The sequence below is a fragment of the Lithobates pipiens genome, unplaced genomic scaffold (genome assembly GCF_037356315.1).
Source record: "Lithobates pipiens isolate NorthernLeopardFrog02 unplaced genomic scaffold, aLitPip1_a1.2 Scaffold_16, whole genome shotgun sequence".
Taxonomy (NCBI): domain Eukaryota; kingdom Metazoa; phylum Chordata; class Amphibia; order Anura; family Ranidae; genus Lithobates; species Lithobates pipiens.
The window spans coordinates 175,658,627-175,682,963 of NW_027507748.1; the positions used below are offsets into that span (position 1 = coordinate 175,658,627).

At 44.1% G+C, this 24,337-nt stretch overlaps 1 protein-coding gene across 3 annotated transcripts in view; it reads right to left on the reverse strand.

Moving 5' to 3' along the window:
* Positions 1 to 24,337, reverse strand: part of P2RY8 (P2Y receptor family member 8) — a 106,254-nt gene that overhangs the window by 65,170 nt on the left and 16,747 nt on the right. For 2 of the 3 annotated variants that reach the window (XM_077480787.1, XM_077480786.1), the window contains exon 2: positions 11,657 to 11,739. The exons of the other annotated variant lie outside the window; for it this stretch is intronic. The gene's annotated coding sequence lies outside the window, so the exon portion shown is untranslated. The remainder of the gene's footprint in view (positions 1 to 11,656; positions 11,740 to 24,337) is intronic. 3 annotated transcript variants of the gene reach the window in all.

Consider the following 24,337-nt stretch of genomic DNA (forward strand, 5'->3'; position numbering starts at 1 on the left):
GAACGCTGCAATGAAACGCTGCAATGCAAGACTGCAATGGTAGGCTGCAATGGAAGGATGCAATGCAATGCAAGGCTGCAAATGACTGACAAGGCTGCAATGCAAGGCTGCAAATGACACTGACAAGGCTGCATTGATGGGCATTTAAATGTAAGTTTTTTTCCTTAATATTCCCCCCTAAAAGTTTTTTTCTTTTAAATTCCCTCCCAAACTCGGGGTGCGTGTTATACGCCGATAAATACGGTATATAGATCAGACCAAAATCAGGGACAAATGAGGAGGAATAAGGGACAGACAGACTCCCTTGCCTTCCATCTAGGCCCTATCTCGTAGTCCTATAGGTTGCTTTGCTAAAGGCAAAAAGGATGTTCACTTTGCAAGTAAATTTTCCCTTAGCTTAGTGAATGAGGGGAATCTCTGCTGACTACTATCATCTAATCATGTGCAAGCAAAAATACTGTTTATTATTTTTTATTTTTTTCTTGCATTTGATTGGGCATTCTTTTCAAACTGAATTTTCAGCACATTTACTTAGCAAAGAGAAAAGTAAAATCTCCCTTAGACACTTGCCAAGAATACCACTTAGGCTGCTTTCACACTGCATTGGCGGCGTTGGTGGTAAAGCGCGATATTTTTAGGTTTTCGGCCACTAGCAGGTCACATTTAACCCTCGCTAGCGACCGAAAAAGGGTTAAAACGACCCTCAAAGCACGGCTGCAGTGGCTCTGCCCACTCATTTTAATGGGCAGAGGTGCTATAGGAGCGGTATATATACCGCTCCTTCACCGCTCCAAAGATGCTGCTTGCAGGAGTTTTTTTAACGTCCTGCCAGTGCATCGCCTCAGTGTGAAAGCACTCAGGCTTTCACACGGAGACTGCAAGGGAGCCGTTTTTCAGACGCTTTACAGGCTCTATTTTTAGCTCAAAAGTGCCTGAAAAATGCTCCAGTGTGAAAGGGGTCTTACAAGTTGAACAGCCTATTTTCTTTTAATAAATGAACTCCTTTCACACGGAGGCGCTTTTTGGGCATTTTCATGTTAAAAAAAAAGCAGCCCAAAAGCTCACGAAAACTTAGTTCCACTAAAATCAATGAAGGCTTTCACACTGGGGCAGTGCGCTGGCAGGGAGGTGAAAAAACGCTCCTCTCCATTGAAATTAATGAAAAGCTCTTCAAAAGTGCCTGAAAAGCTCTTCAAAAGCACTCAGTGTTTTACTGGCAGTTTAAAAGTGCCTCACTGTGAAAGGGGCCTTAGGCTACTTTCACACTGGAGCGGGCGGGCGTCGTCGGCAAAAGTGCAGTTTTTTAGCGGCGCTTTATCATCGTTTTAGTGGTGCTATTCCGCCGCTAGTGGGCAAAAAAGGGTTTTGCCGCCTTTGCCGACGTTGCTCCCCCATTGATTTCAATGGGCAGGGGCGCTTCAGGAGCTGTGTATACACCACTCCTACAACGTTGCAAAGATGCTGCTTGCAGGACTTTTTTTTACCGTTCCTGCAAGCGCACCGCTCCAGTGTGAAACACTCACACTGGAGTGAGAGGAGAGGCTCTTTACAGGCACTATGCAGGTGCTATTTTTAGGGTTGTAGCGCCTGTAAAGCGCCTCAGTCTGAAAGTAGCCTATGTGTTGGGACAAGTGCAAATCTCTTTATTACCACTCCAACACGCAGAAAAAAAAAGTTTCATCCCCACAGAAGGGAGGAAAGACAATTTATATATGACTCCATTTGACAGCTTTTTTGGCCATTGACAAAAATTTGCCTTTTCATTTATGGCAATAGTATCTCTACCTAGTATGGCAGGCTGTCCCTTGTCATTTGGTCGGAAGGGTTAGATGTCTTCCAGGGTTCTCACTTATGCAGGTTTAAAGGATCCAGGGATTTTGGTTCTAAGTTGAGAAATCTTGTTTTGCATTTTTTTTTCCAGGATTGGTACTTCCCGGATTGGGTTCTGAAGCCCCGAGGCTTTGTGGAGGATTGAGAGGGAAGATACCTTCAGTCCACAATTTACTGGAAACCGGCATCTTGATTGGGCAGGTGTGCACAGCCCTTTTAGTATAAGGACCAGTGGTGGAATTATCAGGGTCGCACCAGTCGCATTTGCGACTGGGCCCTTGAGCTCCGCCACTGTAAGGGGACCCGCCGCCGCTCGGGAGATAGTCATTTACGCGGAGTCCCGGTAAGCTCCGCCCATCCTTCCCGACTGCTCCGCCCATCCTCCCCGACTGCTCCGCCCATCCTCCCCGCCCATCCTCTGCTCCCGCACTCATCGGGGACAGTCCCCGCCCGCTTCGCTTATCCTCTCCGCCCATTCCCTCTGCCCGCACAGTCTCCGCCCAAATTCTCTGTCCCCGCTTGCTCCGCCCATCTTCTCCGTCCACACCTTCAATCACAGGCCCCGCCCAGTCTCCCTGCTCACCCAAGCAAGACCGAGCAAGGAGGGGGAACCAAGTGATCTACAAGTGAGTGGCACCCATCTCTTGATCCCCCCTCCACACCACTGCTGCCACTGATACCCCCCACACCACCACAACTGCCACTGATACCCCGCACACTGCCACTGATACCCCCCACACCAGCACTACTGTCATTAATACCCCCACACCACCACAACTGCCACTGATACCCCCGCACACCACCACAACTGCCACTGATACCCCCGCACACCACCACAACTGCCACTGATACCCCCGCACACCACCACAACTGCCACTGATACCCCGCACACCACCACAACTGCCACTGATACCCCCGCACACCACCACAACTGCCACTGATACCCCGCACACCACCACAACTGCCACTGATACCCCCGCACACCACCACAACTGCCACTGATACCCCCGCACACCACCACAACTGCCACTGATACCCCCGCACACCACCACAACTGCCACTGATACCCCGCACACCACCACAATTGCCACTGATACCCCCGCACACCACCACAACTGCCACTGATACCCCCGCACACCACCACAACTGCCACTGATACCCCCGCACACCACCACAATTGCCACTGATACCCCCGCACACCACCACAACTGCCACTGTTACCCCCACACCACCACAACTGCCAATGATACCCCCCACACCAGCACTACTGTCACTAATACCCCCACACCAGCACTACTGTCACTAATACCCCCACACCACCACAACTGCCACTGATACCCCCGCACACCACCACAACTGCCACTGATACCCCCGCACACCACCACAACTGCCACTGATACCCCCGCACACCACAACTGCCACTGATACCCCCGCACACCACCACAACTGCCACTGATACCCCCGCACACCACTACAACTGCCACTGATACCCCCGCACACCACTACAACTGCCACTGATACCCCCGCACGCCACCACAACTGCCACTGATACCCCCGCACACCACCACAATTGCCACTGATACCCCCACACACCACTACAACTGCCACTGATACCCTCCACACCACCACAACTACCACTGATACCACCCACACACCATCATTACTGCCACTGATACCCCCCACACCATCACAACTGCCACTGATACCACCCACACACCACCATTACTGCCACTGATACCACCCACACGCCACCATTACTGCCACTGATACCACCCACACACCACCATTACTGCCACTGATACCCCCACACACCACCATTACTGCCACTGATACCACCCACACGCCACCATTACTGCCACTGATACCCACACACCACCATTACTGCCACTGATACCCCCACACACCACCATTACTGCCACTGATACCCCCACACACCACCATTACTGCCACTGATACCCCCACACACCACCATTACTGCCACTGATACCCCCACACACCACCATTACTGCCACTGATACCCCCACACCACCACTACTGCCACTGATACCCACCACACAACCACTACTGCCTCTGATACCCCCCACACCACCACTACTGCCACTGATTCCCCCTCCCCCACACCACCACCATTTATACCCCCCACACCACCACAACCACTTCTGCCACTGATCCACCCCACCATGACCATCCAGCAACGACCATCCTTGCCACTGATACCATTCCCCTCCCCACCACTCATCCCATCCCACCCCCCCAATCATCACCCTCACCACGGATCCCATCTTCCCACCACCACTGCCACTCATCCCATCCCATCCCCCTCCAACCATCACCCTTGCCACTGATCCCATTCCCACCACCACATCTGCCACTCATCCCATTCAACCCCCCCATCACTGATCCCACACCCCAACCACAACCCTTGCCACTGATCCCATCACCCTCACCGCTGCCACTCATGCTGCCACTCATCCCATTCCCCACCACTGCAACTACTGATCCCATCCCCACGCAACCAGCACTGCTGCCACTGATCCTATCCTCCCCACTGCTGCCACTCTTTCCATCCTCCCCACCGCTGCCACTCATCCCATCTCTCCCTCACCACTGCCACTCATCCCATCCCCCACCACCAATGCCACTGATCCTATCCCTCCTCAAACACCACTGCTGCCACTAATCCCATCCCCCACCACCACCACTGGCACTCATCCCAGGGGCGTAACTACAGGGTTCACAATTGCAATAGCGCACATGTTGCCCCTGAACACCTAGATGGGGGAGGGGGGCATTTAGAGGAACACATCCCCTCAATTTTTCTCCTGTAGCCACTAAAAGTCTGCTTCTCCTCCTCTTCCTCTGATAGGAATTAAGTAACTGCAGGAGGAAAATGGAGAGGATTTGTTCCCCCTCCTATCCAGGTCCTGCTGCCCCCGGGATCAGTCAGAAGAGCCCTGGCTGGAAGTCAGGGGGGCCCTCCATGGTTTCTTGCATCGGGGCCCTGAAGGTTCTAGTTACGCCACTGATAAGGACTGTCTATGTTTCAGGGCTCCTTCCACTGGAAGAGTGTCTTCTGGCCTCAAGGTTGTCACCTGAGACGTATTATAACATGGGTTATTTGTTTGTCACCAAGCTGAAGGAGGTAATGTGGTAAATCTGTGCGGAGACAGGTTCAGGGGCAGATTCACCCTTTATCTATTTTTTTTTTTCATTTTACTTTTCAAAAAAGTGTTCCAAAAAGCCCTGAAAGGAACTTCACTGGCTGGACTGAAGTTCATGAAAAACAATACACTTGACCTGAGCTCCACACTAAAATGTTCACCTATGACATTGCATTGGTGCATTGTTAATTACTAAACATATGCATGCTTGGCATTAGTTAAGTCCTGCTTTACTACCTACAGGGGGAAGGTGAAAACTTGATTCGCAAAAGCTGGTGGAAAATTTATAGTTTATTAAGGCCTCATGCCCACTGAAGCTGATAAATGGAAGTTTTTGGGAGTTTGGGTGTTTTGTTTTAACAGCTACTAAACTCCCATCTTTGTTATCCTATGTCTCCATGCACACATGGACATTTTTTAATGTTTAACAGCAGGGGAGTTTATGGCTGTTGCCTGAACCCCCTGAAATCACATTCAAGACCACAAAACATGCTGAATAAACGCGCATAAACACGCTTTTATCAGCGTTCATCATTTTTTGAGCTGAATGTAAGATGGTATAATTTAAAAAACCGCCCAAAAATGCTGACGCTGAAAAAACGCTTTTAAAAACACTGCTAAAAGTGCGTTTTTGAAGCAACGTTTCCTGCCAGCAATCCAACATCCAGAACGTTTTTTTGGAGCGTCCTGTGTTGCTGGAGCCTTAAAAGAAATAAACAAAGACAGATCCTCAAATACAAGGGGGGGGCAAATGAGAAAATCTTTTGATAATGGAAGAAATGGGACAACGCTAAAGAAAATATCTAAATCTAGGTTATATATTTGCAGACATGGTATGATTAGATTCCAGAAATAAGCAATAACGACTAAAACAATTATCAAATATATCGTCTGTATATTCATCTCAGACATATTATAATAAAATTGTGCAAAAAGATAGGAAAATTCATACTGCAATATGACGGCATAAACAATTTTCCACCTGGTTTAGCACTTGTTTCGATATGTGAAAGTGCCTGCCAGGTTCTATATCACCTACTTCTGTTTTGTGGTGAAGATATCAGGTTTTAAACTTGAGAAAATTGTGACCCTTGCAGATGTGGAACATTTACACATTTACCTCCCTGCACGAATGGAAACGTCTGCTTAAACTGTATGTCAGGGTAAAAAAAAAAATAAAACATACCGTATGCAGTGCATCTATGCACATTTACCCATGTTTTATTCCTTTAAATAAGCTGCAACTGGGTCCTGTAGATACAGTATGCCAAAAAATGCATTAGGCTGCTAATTTCATTTTGTAAATGACAACATAAAGGACCATTGGGGCCCGAGTGCCCCAATGGTCAGTCCACCCCTGCAACTGACGCTCATGCAAAGTGATATGTACTGTTCAGACCAATGTTGATGTAATGTCAGTATTTTTCCTGTGCAAAAAATCACATACATGTTGCAGATTCCTGCGCAGAAAAAAATCTGCACGTTATACCAGTTTTTTGGCATGAACAGGCCACATAGAGAACAATTGTTTTTTTTGTTTTTTTTGGTGCCCTTGGAGAACATGTGCAGAAAAACTGACATTTCTGCACATGGTTTAAACAAGGCCTTAAAAGTACCTCTAGACTTCAGATGATAGTTGCCCAGTATAGTGAGACCTGGCAGTGATCTCGTGTCTGCAGGTGGATTGCAAGCCTGTTATGCCCCGTACACACGACCAGAGTTTTCAACATCAAAAGTCTGACGGAATGATTCCGGCAGACTATTCAAACGTGTGTGGGCTGCAGCGGACTTTTGATTTGCAAAAGTCTGACAGACTTTAGAAATGGAACATGTTTCAAATTTTTCCGACAGAACTCTGCCGGACCCAGTTTCTACTGAGAAATCCACTCGTGTGTGTGCTAGTCTGACGGACTAAAACCGACGCTAGGGCAGCTATTGGCTACTGGCTATGAACTTCCTTATTCTAGTCCAGTCGTACGTCATCACTTTCGAATCTGTCGGACTTTGGTGTGATTGTGTGTGGCCAAGTCCGTTCATTCGGAAAGTCCGTCAGAACTCTGTCAGAACTCTGTCAGACCTAAGTCCGGTCGTGTGTATGCGGCATAAGCCACTGTCAGTTGAGAAAGCAATTGGACTCTTCTTCCCAAAATTTTCTCCTCACCTCTCTATTCGCAACCATCGGTGATTTAGCTTATGGAGTGTTCTGTGGCAGATATTGTGCCAATAGAGCATTCAGATCTTATATATGTGCTTTACGTCAAAATGAAAGTTTATATACTATATTATACTTTATATAAAACTAACAAAAATGTTGTATTAGTATTTGAGAATGTGTGTCACCTTTCCTGTTTCAGGATGTATCATCGTAGGAAAAAAAATTATTTTACCACAACCTAACCAGGGTTTACTTTATACATATACGTGTACTGAAAGTTTCAGTGAGGTTACAGCGTTTGTCTTTGCAGAGTCTAGACATTTCTGACACTGCAAAGATATTGTTAGAACAAAAAATAAAACCACGTTGTCTGCAATAACAGAATGTGGAAATTGATCACAGGTAAATATGGCAAACAGCAGAATATCATATTCAAAATAAACTCCTGGAAAACAGCCACAGGTATGCGCAGGGGCAAATTCTGATGATTTTTCACCAAAGCCCCCCAAATGGGCCTCCTAAATTTTTTTTTTTGAAAAAATAATAAAACAATAATATATAAAAAAAAAAAAAAACTATACACCATCCTATACTGCCCTACTGTCACCAACCGCTGCACTCTACTGACATGTCCACTGCCCTACTAACACCGCCTATTTTAAAACGTATTATAATGTTTTTTTTCATGTATTTATAAGAGCGTGTGTGTGTGTAAGATATATATACAGTCAGGGGCAGCCCATTCATTAAGGGCGCACAGGCATCCCACCCTTCCCCTTTCAGGATGCTGGATGCATGGATTCCGATGGGGGGGGGGGGGGGGGGTTGAGAGTTTTTTGAAGCCCCTGATTAGAGCCAGAGGCTCTAATAGGCTTCAAAATAGGGTGGGCTCGGAGCGCAGAGAATGCAAACCGAGCTCACCCAGGTGTGTTTAATAGTGAATTAATATTTGCTATTGTAACACTGATCCTCCTTCCGGCCAATCGGTAAGCGGGTCTTGAGACCCGTCACCCAATTGGTTGAAAGGACAGGTGATCCTATTGGAGGCCTAGGAGGAGGGGAGGAGATGCTCGGTGGAAGTGAGGGGAAGGAGAGGACACAGGAGCCGCTGCCTGCCACCTAGATGGGGTAAGTGTTGGACCGAATGGCAGACAGCGGAGGTGGGGGGGCAGGGTTGAGGTGCTGCTGGCCCCTGGGGGGGTTCTGCCCCCCCAAAAAAAACACCAGCCGCCACTGTATACAGTGTGTATGTGTGTATGTATGTATATGTGTGTATATATATATATATATATATATATATATATATATATATATATATATATATAACACACACATACATACACAAATGCAAAGCAATATGCTGTGCATACCTATGAAAACAGCTTATTACCCACTTGAAATACATTTATGTGAATCATTTTAACTGTAAAATAATTTGTGATAGCGTTCAGCTTGTTGAGTGATCAAGGGCCTTCTGTCAGCCTGCACAGCAAGGAGGCTGACCTTCTATTTCATTTGCAATAAAGCAATACAGCTTAGTTATCAGCCCCCTCTTAACCTTGTCAATGGACAATAAAGGAGCAACACCTGATGGACAAAGTCATCACTTTGTTCTTTTTTCCTGTCACCAAGCTTTCACAGGAATAGATTCATAGCAATGTGCAAGAGCTTGATTGGTTCAAGATAGATTAATATGCTTAAACTAGCTTCAAATAAAAATACATTAACCTTTACTTTTGAAAATACAGAACCAGATAATGTCATATTTTCTCATTGCAATGACAAATGGACTGAAAATGTAAAGGTCTCATACATACAAGCAGCTATAGAAACACTCACTATGCATTTCTATTGTGCCTTAAAGTGGTTGACCTACAGGTAAGCCTAGATTAAGGCTTACCTGTAGGTCCAAGAAATATCTCCTAAACCTACATGGCTCCTGTGTCAGGTAAGTGACACATAATGGGCTGCTATGCGATGCATAGTAGCCCATTATGCTTTACCTTTGCAGGGAGACAAAGAGGAAGTAAACACATCAGGGTTTACTTCCTCTTTAAGATCACAATAGTTAAAGTGGAACTTCACCCTTTTGGAACTTTTTTTTGGTGGGGGAGCAGGTACCCAGTTTTGTCAGGTACCCGTTCCCACCTCCGCTCAGATGGCGTAGGCCAGTGGTCATCAACCCTGTCCTCAGGGCCCAAACAGGCCAGGTTTTGTGTATTACCTTGGGGAGATGCAGACTAGAATACTGCAATCACTGAGCAGCAAATGATATCACCTGTGATGTATTTCAGTTATCTTGCAAACCTGACCTTTTAGAGGGCCTTGAGGACAGGAGTTGATGACCACTGCCCTAGGTGATTCCACTGCAAGTTCTCCCTTGTATGAATGTCAAAACACTAGACAACCATGTGCACATAATCTTCACTTTGAGAGAAGAGAACTAGATACAAAATAACCATTAATAAATACAGTATAATTTATTGATTTGTTTGCGTTTGTCCTTTTTCTAAATTTGGAGCTTTGCCTAAACAAAGTTGAAGGGAAACAACTAAATACATAGATGAAGTGTTGCTTTCTATCCGCCAAAGTTTTTTTTATTATTCAGCCAGTAATATCAATGCCTAGATGCCCCTCTAATTGATAGCATAACTATGTCTATGACCTCCAATGCACCCACTGATTGGACAGTAAAGACATTCCTCCCAACTTTTTGAGATGGGAATGAGGGACCCCTCATTTGCTGCTGACTGTACTCACTGTGAAGGCTTGAAAATAAATACCCTTGATGGTATGGAGTTGCCGGCTGCTTTTATTCGATGAAAGGTTTAGCACTGGGAAACACTTTTTAATAGATAAAGTGCATTTTATATACATCTATATAGATCAGACAAAAATGAGGGGGGAAGCGGGACAGAGGGACATTGCTCCAAATCAGGGACAGTCCCTCGAAATCAGGGCTAGTTGGGAGCTATGAGTAAAGGGACAATAATAGACTAATGGAATGAGGCATATACTCTCCCCTCCTGTAAGCATGTTCAGTGTTAGCTCCTAGAACTTTGAAATCAATACAACCCTGACTGGCTTACAGGCCTGACCCTACTTCTCTCAATTTGAGGCTTGTTGTACAAGGGCTATTGGGTAGCTATTATAAAAAAAAGGGTACTAACTGTACATTAGTTGTATATAAAAACACATTTACCAATTTTACTAATATAACTGGATAAAATTATGTATTTTGCACCTACTATACATAGAATTCAGCCTCAGCAGGAATCTACATACCTGTCTCATGGGCATCTGATGGAAGCAGCCGTGTTCTACCCCCCAAGCCATTGTTGTCCAGGGCAGAAAACCTGAGCTAGTTAGCCTTGATACAATTGATGCCACTACCCCAGAATATGTATACAGTACAGGAGTTTAGGAATGTTTTTAGAGTGATGGCCGAAAAAAAAGAAAAAGACCAAGTAATCCATCGAGTCTGTCCTGTGTTTTTATTTTATTTATTTATATATGATTGTTCTTCCTTTCTTTATATTTTATTTATTTGCTCTACATTTCTTACTTACTACTTCTGCTGGATGTTTTATTCCAACCATCAACTACTCTAGATTTTCTAACAATAGTTTTGAACTTTCCTCCTTCTAGTTTGAAGTCATATTCCCATGTTCTTGACCTTGGCTTTACATTGAAAATACTGGCCACTAAAACCTTATTTACACCCCATAGTTAAAGGTTTCAATCATATCTCTCCTTTCCTTTTTTCCTCCTGACTGTACATATTAACCACTTGCCAACCGCCGCACGCCGATATATGTTGGCACAATGGCAGTGGTGGACAAATGGGCGTACAGGTACGTCCCCTTTAATTTGCGGGCTAGTGGGCGCGTGCCCGCCGCATACTGAGTGACCATGCCCACGGTGTCCTTCAATCTTGTCGCTAGGCAGCAGAACGTTGAGATGCCTATGTAGACAAAGCATTTCCCTGTTCTGCCTAGCAACATGACATAGATCTAATGGTCCCTGTGATCGGGAGCAGTGATCTCTTTCATGTCGTAGTGAATCACTCCCTAGGCCACACTTAACCCCTTGATCGCCCCCTAGTGTTTAACTCCTTCCCTGCCAGTGTAATTTACAAGATAATTGGTATGTTTTTTTTAGCAATGATTGCTGTATAAATGACAATGGTCCCAAAATAGTGTCTGATGTGTCGCTGCACGATAAAAATCGCAGATCGCCACCATTACTAATACAAAAGTAATAATAAAAATGGCATAAATCTATCCCCTATTTTGTAGATGCTATAACTTTTGCACAAATCAATCAATATACGCTTATTGCGATTTTACCAAAAATATGTAGAAGAATACATATTGGCCTAAACTGAGGGGAAAAAAATGTTTTATATATTTTTTTTTAGGATATTTATTATAGCAAAAAGTAAAAAATATTGCTTTTTTTTTCAAAAACCATTACATATTTACTTTTCTAGATGCTTGCCTACAATTACCTTTCATTTACAAGTGTTCATGTATTCCTTTTCTTGTACTGATGTTGCTGATTGTCAGGAAATAAGACATTCTTCACTAAAACCTAAACCAAAAAATACACTACAGTTAGAATCTTACCAGCAATTTTATTTTTCCAATTAAACAACACATTTACATGTGCAATTCTATGCAAGTTATAAAGCAAGACACAGGCTTAGGGGAATGTACAGGCTGCTCCTAAAAACGACAGATGTCTGCTTGTCATAATACACAGGGCTAATGATGCCTTTCTTCTTGTCTGACAATGTACAAACTTGATGATTGGTTGCTCATGCCCAAGCACTACATTCTGTCACATGTTTTGCCATATGAAGAAGGGCCAACAAGGTGGCAGGAAAATGTGGCAAAGATGGCTAGAAGTGGCTTGGGGGGGGCTTCATTTTTAAGAGACTTTGGAGTTGATTTACTAAAACTAGAGATTGCAAAATCGGGCGCAGCTGTACATGGTAGCCAATCAGCTTCCAACTTCAGCTTGTTCAATTAACCTTTGACAAAAATCCTGGAAGTTGACTGGTTTTTATGCAGAGCTGCACCGGTTTTAGTAAATCAACCCCTTTGTCACTTTGCCTGCACTTTGTTCCTTTTCATAATTCGGCTAGTTCATAGAAATTAGTTTGAAGTAAAACTGGCCACAAACCTGAGCAGTTCAAACAGGATGTATACATAATAAATGCATAAGCAAAGGGGGGGAACTGCTTTGTGTATTTTGATGGGTGAATTACTGGTTTGCAAGCGATAGGCAGTCAGAGCGTAATCAGTTTCTATTCAGGTGATAAAAGATAGTAACAGTTATAACTTGTGAACTGTTACTTTATAGAGAATAGTTGTCACCCATTGTTGTGGCAGGAAACAGGCATCTGGAGGAAACCCACGCAGAGGAGTTAACCACCTAGCCACCATGGTAAAGAAGTCAACATGGTGCTAGGTACAGTTCCCAGCCTGTACCAGGTGCTTAAGTATATGGGGGCCAAACAACAGATAACAGACTCACTTCACAAGTTAACACACCAGGATATGAATACTTGCTTCCAAAAAACAAAACAAAAATTACAGTTGTTTTCAGTTGAATCCAATGAGTTTTGCAGACTACAGTTACATGGACAAAAATAGAGTGTTCAATGGGCTGTATTGACGGGCTTCGGGCTTGTGTTTTCTGACATCAGTTTGATATAATTTGAGACACTTTTGAGATCAATCGGATTTATTCGCAGGTGCATTTGACCTGCAGCTGACATGCTTCTGACTTGCATTTGACCTGCTTCAGATTTTGCATTCCTATAGACCTGCATGGGAATGAATGCAAAACCCACATGAAGCAAACAAAACCCCATCGTCACAGGCCCTAGGCTTGGTTAAAGCTCTGGGAACTTGGCCTAATATATCTCTGTTCATGGAACAAAAGTGTTAGAACTGATTGACATCCACAATGCAAATGCAGCAGCATTTCAAGAACTGGGTTTATGCAAGAAGCTGAACATTACTATAGTTCTTCAGACTTTACTATGAAATGTTTGTGTAGCATCCTCCTAGGTAGGTGGTAGGATTGTTTTTTTGATAGGTAAATTTAGTTGCTACACTGTAGGCAGTATGGTTTTAAATTGTTGGCAAGGCAATGTAAAAGCATAGTATGGCTCACTGTATGCAGTGAGCTGTGATTGTTTAGATAGGCCTGATCTGTGTACCCTACTGCTGCCAGTCTGCTGGATACCTCCCTCTGTATCCAGGTAACTTGAGAAGGTTCTGGATGATAGATGTGGAGCTATGCAGATGGCAGCATGAATATTGATGCAGCCCCAGCCTATCCCAGAGAGAATGCATGCTGAGAGACTATATTTTTTCTGGGAGCACACATAGCTCTGGGTCTTGTCCCAAAGTGGTGGAGTCCAGCCTGGGGGGGGGGGGGCAGGGGCATGCTGCCCTATCAGGAACAGCCTGCTATGAGGAGGCCTCAGGTGGGCGACCTGAGGGAGGAATGCTGAGACCAAGGGGCTTGGAAGAAGATGACTGAGGAGAGCTGTCTGCCATAAATTTGTCTGGTATCACTGGAGGGCATCGCTTGGAAGATTGGAAGGAAGCATCCATCTGTCCTTGGGCCTTGTGAGTACAGACATTGAAAGAGCTTGGGGACCTTGTGCTCTAGCTACCCCCCTGGTGCCTAGTTATAGTCAGCTCCGGGTCAGTTAAAGGGGACACTGGCTAGTGTCCCGAAGAGCTCTGTCCAGATGTTTGCCCACTTAAAACGGACTTTGCTCTAGTGGCTCTGCTACTACTTTAAAGTGGAAGTAAACCCACCGATTTAAACAGTTAAAAAAAAAAAGGCATGCCGGGAATGCTAACTGCACATTGACTGCACTCTCAGCCAAACTATCAAACCATCCAATGGCTGGTGTCATAACAAATCACATGTGCAGCACCATAGCAGCTGAAGATTAAATAGAGGCAAAGATGGCAGCTTCCTTGGCTGAAAACGATAGGGGAGTTTACTTCCACTTTAAGCTGAAGTCTACTGTTTGTTACAATCCTGGACTTCGCTAAAGTTTGCTCAGAAATGAAAACCAAGTCCTCAGTTGTACATAGTTCTTATTCTTGGAGTATGCCAGCACTTTCCCCATCCAAGTGCTCGAAAAACAAAAAAACAACAAAAACCACGTCCCCTAGACTGGTCTTTAGAGAAAGAGCGAACAAGTCTGTTGTGTGCCTGGCTGTGGGGCTGAAATTGGAAAGACCTGGACAAGTGATTCCTCTGGCTCCTCCGGGATTAGCACTACATTTGTATTTACTAAACTATGTATGTAGCTCATTGTCTTACTGAACAAGGCCTGATACAACCATCCTGAGGGCAGCACATCTTTAGAATGCTACAAAGCAGAAAAAACTACAAGATCAGTCAAACTAGCAAGTTTTATTTTGGGCTCATTCTTACTTTTTGGACCAGGCAGGGAGGAATTTCCCTCAAATATCTCATCTCATGACAGTACAACATTGATGCAGAACTAAAATCTCATAATCAACATTAACTATTTTAATCCTTATGTTGCTTCCTTGTTCATGGCCTACATCCTAGGAGTCTTTTTGGGCATGTTTTTTTCTTTCATCTGGCGCTAAGGGCAGATGGACTCCAGGAAGCAAATGCTACATGAATCTTCTGCCCTTCATCATAGCCGTGGCTAGAAAAGCTAAGGGGGTGTTTTTCAAAGTGATTTCTCAACAAAATAAAACATGGAGACATGGATTGATGGGTTTGCTTTGAATATTAAAAATTAATTAAATGGCGTTTTCAGTTTGTGGTACTCGGATGCAGTTTAGTTCTATTTTAGGTCCTGGACCTCTCTACCTCTTAGTCCCCTATAAGAATAAACTATTAGCTATTGCCTTGTGGAGATAGTGTATATCTTTAGATTGATATAATTATTTAATGCCTTTAAAGTGGAACCTTCGTCAGAAAATGAAGTCCTGCTAGATCACTTCAGGTTGGTCCCTTTTGCAGGTATAGCTATTTAAAACATTAACAATAAGTGTCTGTACTGTTTAATCCAGTAATACACTGCCTAACCCTACTCTACACATGCTCAGTTCCTTTCGATTTTTAGGCACTGATGCTGAATTTGTAGAGGCCGATTCACTGACAACCTAAAGATCTACTGCTGCTCAGGTACTCTAAGCTTCAGCAAAATGGCCACCTCCAGCAAAATGGCCACCTCCAGCAAGAGAAACAGGAACAATGGTGGAGGCCATTTACAGTCCACTATAATTTTGGTACCAGAATTATTCATGTGTAGTGTATGTCCCTTGATCAAGTTGCAATCGGTAAAGTTCAATCTATTGTGACCACTATATTGAGATTAATGAAATTTCCTGGATATCTTGTAAACCTTTCACTGCTGGCCTTGATAAAGTGGATTTATCTACTATGTGAAACACATTGATCACAAAATGCTATCTGTAAAATAGTGTATATATGAGTGGTCTTTGTTGTTTTTAGTTGTATTCAGCATCATATGTGATTCTTTAAATTTTTGTATGTTGTGACCAATACATTTGGAAATAATTTTAATAGTTATGTGTTAAATCTGTATCCTTAGGAGCCTTTATCTTGTTGCAGTCGTATGGGTTTCAGATGATGGCACCCTATGTCACTCTGCTTTCATCCTTTTTTTTTTATATCCAGGTTTATTTTGCGAAAGGGTATGGTGGAGAGTTCCTGGAAAGATGCTGATGGTGCCAGTTGTCACAGAGGAGAACAAAAGCAACCAGGATAGAATTTCTAAACTCATAATAGAAAAATCATTTCTTAACCTGTCTGGTCAATATAGCCCTAAGAGCTTCTCGCCAATGGACATCTGCTTGCTGCACTAGATGAGATTGCCTCCTCAAAAATAGCTGGATTAGGCAACTGTCATCTCATGTCTATGGGCTAAATAAGTCTGCCTTTGTGTATACAGGAACAAAACAAATGATAGAAGAGCTAAAGGGAAAAAGAGAGGGAGGAAGAGAGTGTTATGAAGGAATTCTGAAGGAGTCTAATGAATAGGCCTATTTGGTAAAATATAAGTACTGCAGTTCTGATCATTTAAATTGCTTCATAAAGATAAAGTACATTGTTCAGGGGAATATGCACCCAAGTGGAACAGACTTGACTGCCCATAGGCATGAGCCATCTGTGCCAAATGATGTATATGCAACTAGACAGTTATCAGTACTCCTATGTAAAACAGCTGAAAGTCAGAAGAAAAGCAGCTGACATAACCATTGCTGCAGGACAGGACAGTCCAGAAAGTTTTGGTTTCTGACAACAACAAATGTCATTGTCATCTGTATAAAATCTGTACCATCTTTAAAAGCTGAAATGCAGGAATTAGACAAAATCTATCTTCATAGTGGGGCCTTCTGCACTGCTCGGGTTAAATTTCTGTTTAGTCTAGGGGTGCATGAATATTTCTTACGCCTATCTCTCAGTCTGGCAGGCTCTAGTGCAAACTGACATTGAACTCAGCTAACACTTTATAAGCATTTACAGCAAACAGTTATTTTGTTTCCTTTTGGGATAAAGGTTTTACATGAATTAATAAAAACTGGCCGTTATAAGCACCACTGTCAGTGTTAAATAGTTTGTGTCAACCCTCGAAACTGCTACTAGGTCACGACAGCTTAGTCTGTTAAAATAAGTAAAAAAACTGATTTACTGGCCGGATCAAAAAGTGAAAGTAAAGGAAAAAAGCCTAAAAAAAGAAAACGAATGCAGCCACCATGTCTAAGAATTGGTGAGCCGCAGTTTATTATTTTTTGTTTTGTTTTAGGGTTTAATACCACTTTAAAGGCATTATAAATATTCATGGAGTATAACTGAGAAATAAATATTTGACCTTGTAATATTCATGAAGTATAACTGAGAAATAGTTAACCTTGTAAGACGTTATGTATGTGCATAGATTTTGATGTTGGTGTGTGACCACTTCCTTTAATAAAGTGTGAATACTTTTTATTCTAAAAATCACATTTAAAATTATACGTAGGGTTGCAATATAATGTTACACAATGTTTCATTGCTATTTGTTATTTTCGGTCTTTTTTTCCAGAGAAGAATGGGTGACTTGTTATTGGTCACCATGGGTTAATTGCCTCCGTATTTGAAAACTGGTAATTTTGGGGGGCATGGCCACATTATGAGGGAGTGAAGACGTGTCTTCAGAGCTCCGCGAGACCCACTCTCCCCCAACTATGCTGCCTAAGTGCCGGGAGTCCCCGCAGCACCAAAAATCCCCCCCCCCCACCCGGAGCCGCCCGGGATCACTGGATGCCTATTTTACAGAGACCTGATAGGAACCTCCAGGAAATTCCAAGATGGCGCCCAGTGAGGAAACGAATGCTGCATGCGCAGCGTCTCCAATTCTTTTACCACTGATGCCTGTGCTATCACTCCCTCCCCCCCCACCTCACCCTCAGGTTCAGACAGTCCTGCTGAACCATCTGATTTGGGAGAAACCCTGGAAGATCTGTAGGTCCATTTTCTGTCCCTTCCCACTAAAGCCGATTTAGAGCTGTGTGGTTATAGAGTGAAGAGGCCCTGCGTCAGGACATAGAAGGCCTGCAGGCTGACACAGCACATTTTGGAGGTAGAGTGGAAGCCCTGGAGGAACAGTGGGAGGATGAGTCACCTAATGTGCAAGTCCTTACTGAGAAATGCAAAATACAAGACCAACAGCTTAATTCTCTATTAGACCAGATGGATGATTTTGAGAACAGGAGCCGCAGAATAAATATTCATATTAGAGGCCTGCTAGAAGCCATGGGGCCTCAGGACATAGTTCCCACCCTGCAGGGAATCTTAAAGCAAATCCTGGGCCATGAGGCACCTGATCATATTGAAATTGATCAGGCTCATAGAGCACTTCGTCCGCCATCCAAAGATCTAGATAATTCGAGGGACATCATTTGCAAGCTCCACAAATACATTTGCAGGAACAGATCATGTCATATTTTAGATGATGCGGTGACGCTAAAATAGGTATTTGATTATACCCATTGATTTGATTTGATATCTTTATACTTTGTGGAGAATTACACAGATGACATGGGGTGGCTTCCATCTGAGAGGGTCATAAGGCAGTCATCAGGGGAGAGCTCATCTCTCAAGGGTCTAGATTAACCACTTCCCGCGCGGTGATCAGTGGAGCGGTGTGTCATTCTGACACACCGCTCCACCGATCTTGAAAAAGAGCCTCCGACGCAGGCTCTTTACAATGTGATCAGCCATGTCCAATCACAGCTGCTAACAATGTAAACAGGAAAAGCTGTTGATCGGCTTTTCCTCACATTTGCGTGTGACAAATGCGAGTAGAGGAGAGCCGATAGCTGGCTTTTCTGATGGGGGTGGGTCTGCACTGATTGTTTACCAGCGCAGCCCCCTCTCAGATGCCCACACTAGACCACCAGGGAAGTCCCCAGGGCTACCAGGAAGGGGGGCAACAAGTGGATGGCCAGGTATGTACCCCATGGCCATCCACATGTACAAATGACAGCCCAATCTGTGCCAATCAGTGCCCACAAATGGGCACTGACTAGCACCATCATGAAACAAATGAAATCAGCAATGCCCAGCAACGCCACCCATCAGTGTCATCAGTGCCACCCATCAGTGTCCAGCAGTGCCACCTATCAATACCCACCTATCAGTGCCCATCCGTGTCACCTATCAGTGCCACCCATAAGTACCCATCAGTGCCACCTATGAGTGCCCATCAGTGCTGCTTATGAGTGCCCATCAGTGCCACATACCAGTGCCACCTATCAGTGCCACCTCTCAGTGCCCATCAGTACCACCTATCAGTGCCGCCAGCGCCACCTCATCAGTACCACCTCATTGGTGCCACCTCATCGGTGCCCATCAGTGCTGCCTTATCAGTGCCCGTCAGTGCAGCCATATCAGTGCCCGCCATTGAAGAAGAAAACTTACTTATTTACAAAAAATTTAACAGAAACAAAGAAAAACTTTTTTTTTTAAATTGTCGGTCTTTTTTTATTTGTTGCGCAAAAAATAAAAACCGCAGAGGTGATCAAATACCACCAAAAGATAGCTCTATTTGTGGGAAAAAAATTATAAAAAATTTTTTGGGTACAGTGTTGTATGACTGTGCAATTGTCATTCAAATTGCTACAGCGCTGAAAGCTGAAAATTGGCTTGGGCAGGAAGGTGTCTAAGTGCCTGGTATTGAAGTGGTTAAAAAAGTAATGGGAAGGGGACATACAGAACTTACTGCTGAAAATTCGAACTGCAGAGCTTAGGCATAAATGCAAAACAACCCCCGAGTTGGCGGTGGAACTCCGATCTTTACGCTCTGAGCTAGCCAACCTATTAGATGCCCGGATCTGAGCTGGTTTATGCCATGTTTTCCATAAGTTTTACGAGTTTGGGAACAAATTTGGGAAATTAATTGCAAGGGCTCTTAGACATCAACGTGCCTCGGGTCATGTTCATAAAGTACTTACGACTTCTGGATCTACAGTGATCCACCCCTCCAAAATAGCTGCAGTCTTTTGGGAATATTATGCCCGCTATATCAACTCCCTGGTACATTTCCTGGCCTGCGCCCAGACCAGAAGGCAGAATGTATTCAGCAGAATTTGGAAGAAGCTCATTCCCCCAGCTCACTATGCAAGTTAGCACACAATTTGAGACACCGATTACTTTGTCGGAACTGGCAGCAGTTATTAAATGACCTTCTGAAAGGGAAAAACCCTGGTCCTGATGACTTCACAAATGCCTATTTCCGCACTTTTCACCTGCTACTAGATAACCCAATGTGTGCTTGCTTTAATGCTCTGGCATCAGGGACTGCAATACACAAAGAGGGAATACTTGCCCATATCTTAGTAATTCCCAAGGAAAGGAAAGATCCTACTGTGCCCAGTAGCCACAAGCCAATCTCGCTCCTGAAAAATAACGTTAACATTTTAGCCAAGATTCTAGCTAACTGCCTTAAACCCATACAGCCCACAATTATGCACCCTGACCAGATGGGTTTTATTATGGGAAGAGAAGCCTGGGATAATTCCAATCATGCCATCCAGTTGATACATTGGGCCTGACTACAGACCGACCAGCCACCTGTCTCTTACACTCCGCAGATGCTGTTGACAGGGTGGACTGGACATTCCTATGTTTGATTCTGACTAAATTGGGTCTCAGCCCCAACATGCTCACCTGGATCGCATCACTTTATGGCTCCCCAGAGGCCCGAGTTAGAGTGAATGGAGTACTTTCTGACTCATTCCCCATTTGTAATGGAATGAGGCAGGGATGTCCACTCTCCCCCACGATATTTGCACTCACCCTTGAACTTATGCTCAATAGGATACGCTTAAATACCAATATTAAGTGGCTGAACATAGGGTCTGTGGAGCACAAATTGTCCGCTTACGCAGATGATGTTCTGTTCTATATGTCGGACCAGCTGATTTCCCTTCCCAATATCATGGCAGAATTGCGGGACTTTAATGTGATCAATAACAATAAGTCAGAGATCCTGCCTTTGCTTATTTCGGGGGGACTTTGCGAACACGGCTGCAATCCTCCTTTTCTTTTTCATGGTACAATACCTCCTTGTAATACATAAGTATCCACCTTCTACCTCATTGCTCTCAATTATATACCACTAACTATACTCCACTACTCTCTACCATAAGGGCGGAGTTACAAAAATGGGACAGGGCAACATTCTCGTGGATGGAGTGCTAAAAATGAATGTACTACCAAGGATCCTCTTCTACTTGCAAATGGTGCCCATTTCTTTACCCAGATCTTTCTTCTCGACCCTTCACAGTTGTTTCTGAGATATATATTGCATGAACGGGGCCCACGTTTTGGCTCTCTGTACATTGCAGCACTCTAAGCTGAAGGGAGGCCTGGGTGTGCCTATTATTTGCAAATATTAAAAGGGTTTTGTCTTACAGCGGATATTGGGCTGGCATCATGGGGTAACAACTAAATTGTGGATTCCTCTGGAAAAATTCTTAGCGGGTCAGAATTTGGCTCGGGCGCCTTGGGTAGCCAGGGAGCATCGGGGGTTGTCTGAATATACCTCCCCTGTTGCTATCCTCACCCTTAAGGTGTAGGATGCTTTAGATTACAATAATTTTTTATTGAGTTTAAGTTTAAGAAGTTATACAAACATTTGTAAGGCTATATGATACAATACATTTGCGAAGCAATACCATACAAAATCTTGTTAGCTTATATGTCATAAGTGATGGTATTGGGTGAGAGCTTTAACCAGGTATGGTCCAGAGTTTACCAGTTTGAAATCTGCTGGACAAGGGTCCTGTCTTATCTCACTCTACCAGTTTGTGTCCTGATGTAAGGTTTGTATCAGTATGAATGAAATACTTGTATGAATGAATGAAATACTTGTATAGCGCACAATGCGAACTGAATCGCCAGTAGGATTCAGTTTGTATCACATGGAAGGCCTTGTATTGGGGTAATATATAACTAGGGGTGGGGGGGGTAACTGGGAAGTGGGAGGGGGGGTAGAGTATCTGCATTCAACCTGACTAGGGGGGTCATATATCTACGTTGAGTGATACTCTGAATAAGTTCCCATAAGGAAGAACACAAAGTAGTTTTATATATAGATTTTAACGCCTTTTCCCATTTATTTGTGAAGAATTTTTGTTATAGGTCGCATTACCACTGGTGAAAGGGTTTAGAGTGGTAAAAGTACAATTTTTCATGCAACATATTGTAAAACTTAGATATGCCTTTTTTCTGTTTTTTGCTTTGTTCGTAGTACACGAGTGCTTGTATTGGGATGGAATCCAAAAGGTGGGGGTTATGGTGTATATAATGGGTGATTTGAAGATATTGGAAATATGGCAACTTTGGTAATTTTGTGTCCGATTGGAGCTGGTTGAGGGATTTTATATTACCATTTAAGATTAAGTAGCTCAGTTTGGTTTCTTTGGGCCATACATTAAGATTTAGATCTGGGATCAGAAGTGATAGTATGGAGAGTGGTAACTCCGTAGGGGCTCTAGGGGTATGTAACCAGGGCATGGCAACAAATTTGTGCCACACCTTGACTGACGCTCTCATAGTGGGAGGAAGATGTTTGGAGTTCTTGGTTTTGGGATGCAGGCTATTTAACCAGTTTCAAATTACTATTGGATGCCGATTCACTTTCCAATTCTCCCCAAAGGGAATGGTCTTTCATGAGAAACCACTCCCTAAGTTGAGCCAGTACAGGGGCCTGGTAGTAGTCTATGATGTCCACTAGGCCAGGTGTGGGATGCTTTAAATGGCATGGGAAGGCTTGCCCCCTCAATCTCCCCACTGGCTCCATTGGGGGCTTCCCCTGGTCAACGCAGAGGGAACACCTTTCCTTCTTTCGCTCATGGGCCTCTGATGGTGAGATGCGATGTGGCAGGTTTGTTCAATACCAGGGGCTGCTAACACTAGATGCTCTCAGGGACCAATATGGTGGTTTTCTATGGATAAGTGGCAATAGACAGCTCCGACATTTCATTAACAGTTTGCCTCAGGCCATTCAATCCCCCTCTTCTGCTATCCCCCTTGAGAAGCTCTGTATGTCCACCTCTATGATACCGCACTCTATCTCTGTGTTATATGGGATGTTGCAATCACTAGAGCCAAGGGGGAAACCTCTTTACATAAGAGAATGGGAGAGAAACCTGCAATGCAATGCGAATTGACCGAGCTAGAACGTGGCCATCTTTATTGCTTTCCACATTCCAGCTCTGTAGATACAAAATGTAAGTATGATTACTGTGTAAATGTTACTGGTAGGGAAGGAGTTAACACTAGGGGGCAATCAAGGGATTAAATGTGTTACCTAGGGAGTGATTCTAACTGTGGGGGGAGGGGACTGACTTGGGGAGGACCGATCGGTGTCCCTATATACAAGGAATACATGATCAGCCTCCTCTTTCTTGACAGGACAGTCCTGCTCTGTAATAAGCGAGTGCCCAGTGGTCATCACGGCCAATGGGCACGCGCATCGGCTTCTCAGTGACGCAGCGGCGCACGTGCCCCCAATACTGCCGGGAAGCCGAGGACATCATATGAGACCAGCCCAGGATGGAAGATGCGATCTGCAGATGTCATGTGTCTATGGGCGGGTAGGGAAGTGATTAAATAATAGAACAAACATTTTTACTTAAAAGAAAACCATTGGAATTTGATTTAACCAAAGCTATTATAGGTTCCCTTTACAGGTTTAAAACCATTTTGCCTAAGATGTGCATGCACAGCCAAGTTTTGTGTAAAAAAAAAAAAAAAAAAGATATGCATAAATTTTTGCATCCAAACCCCTCCCAGCTAAGAGGAAACATGTACTGAACCATATGTACAGAGTTGCATTCATGTTGCTGGAATAAAAAACAAAACCTAAGAAATGAGCAGCAGTCAGGGCAGGACTTCGGCTGGTGGGGGCTCCTGGTCTTGAGTCACTTTCAGGCCCTACCTTCTATACATTACCATATTTATCGGCATATAACATGCACCGGCGTATAACACGCACCCCAAGTTTAGGAGGGAATTTTATGGAAAATAACTTTTAGGAGGGTAGGTTAAGGAAAAAATGTACATTTAAATGCCCATCAATGCAGCCTCATCAGTGTCCATCTGCAGCCTTGTCCAGTGTCATTTGCAGCTTTGTCAGTGTAGCCTGGTCATTTGCAGCTTTGCCCCAGTGTCATTTGGAGCCTTGTCATTGCAGTTTTGAATTTTGAAAATTGGCACCACCGAGATACAGAGTCCTGTGTATTTCGGTGGTGTAAAGACATATTCGGTGACCCATCGCAGTTTGATCCGGAAGTGACATTCTGTCACTGCCATCTTGGTACACCCCACACTCGTCCACAGTAAGGATACACTAAGCCCTTGTACACACGGTCGGAGATTCCAACGGAAAATGTCCGATCGGACCGTGTTGTCGGATAATCCGACCGTGTGTGGGTTCCATCGGACTGTTCCCGTCGGAATATCCGACAGACCAAGTTTTCCAGCTTGACTATAAAATTTTCCGACAACATGATCCGATTGGACTTTGTCCGATCATGTGTAGAGAATTCCGATCGGACAAAGTGCCACGCATGCTCAGATCAAATTCCTAGACCAAAGCTAT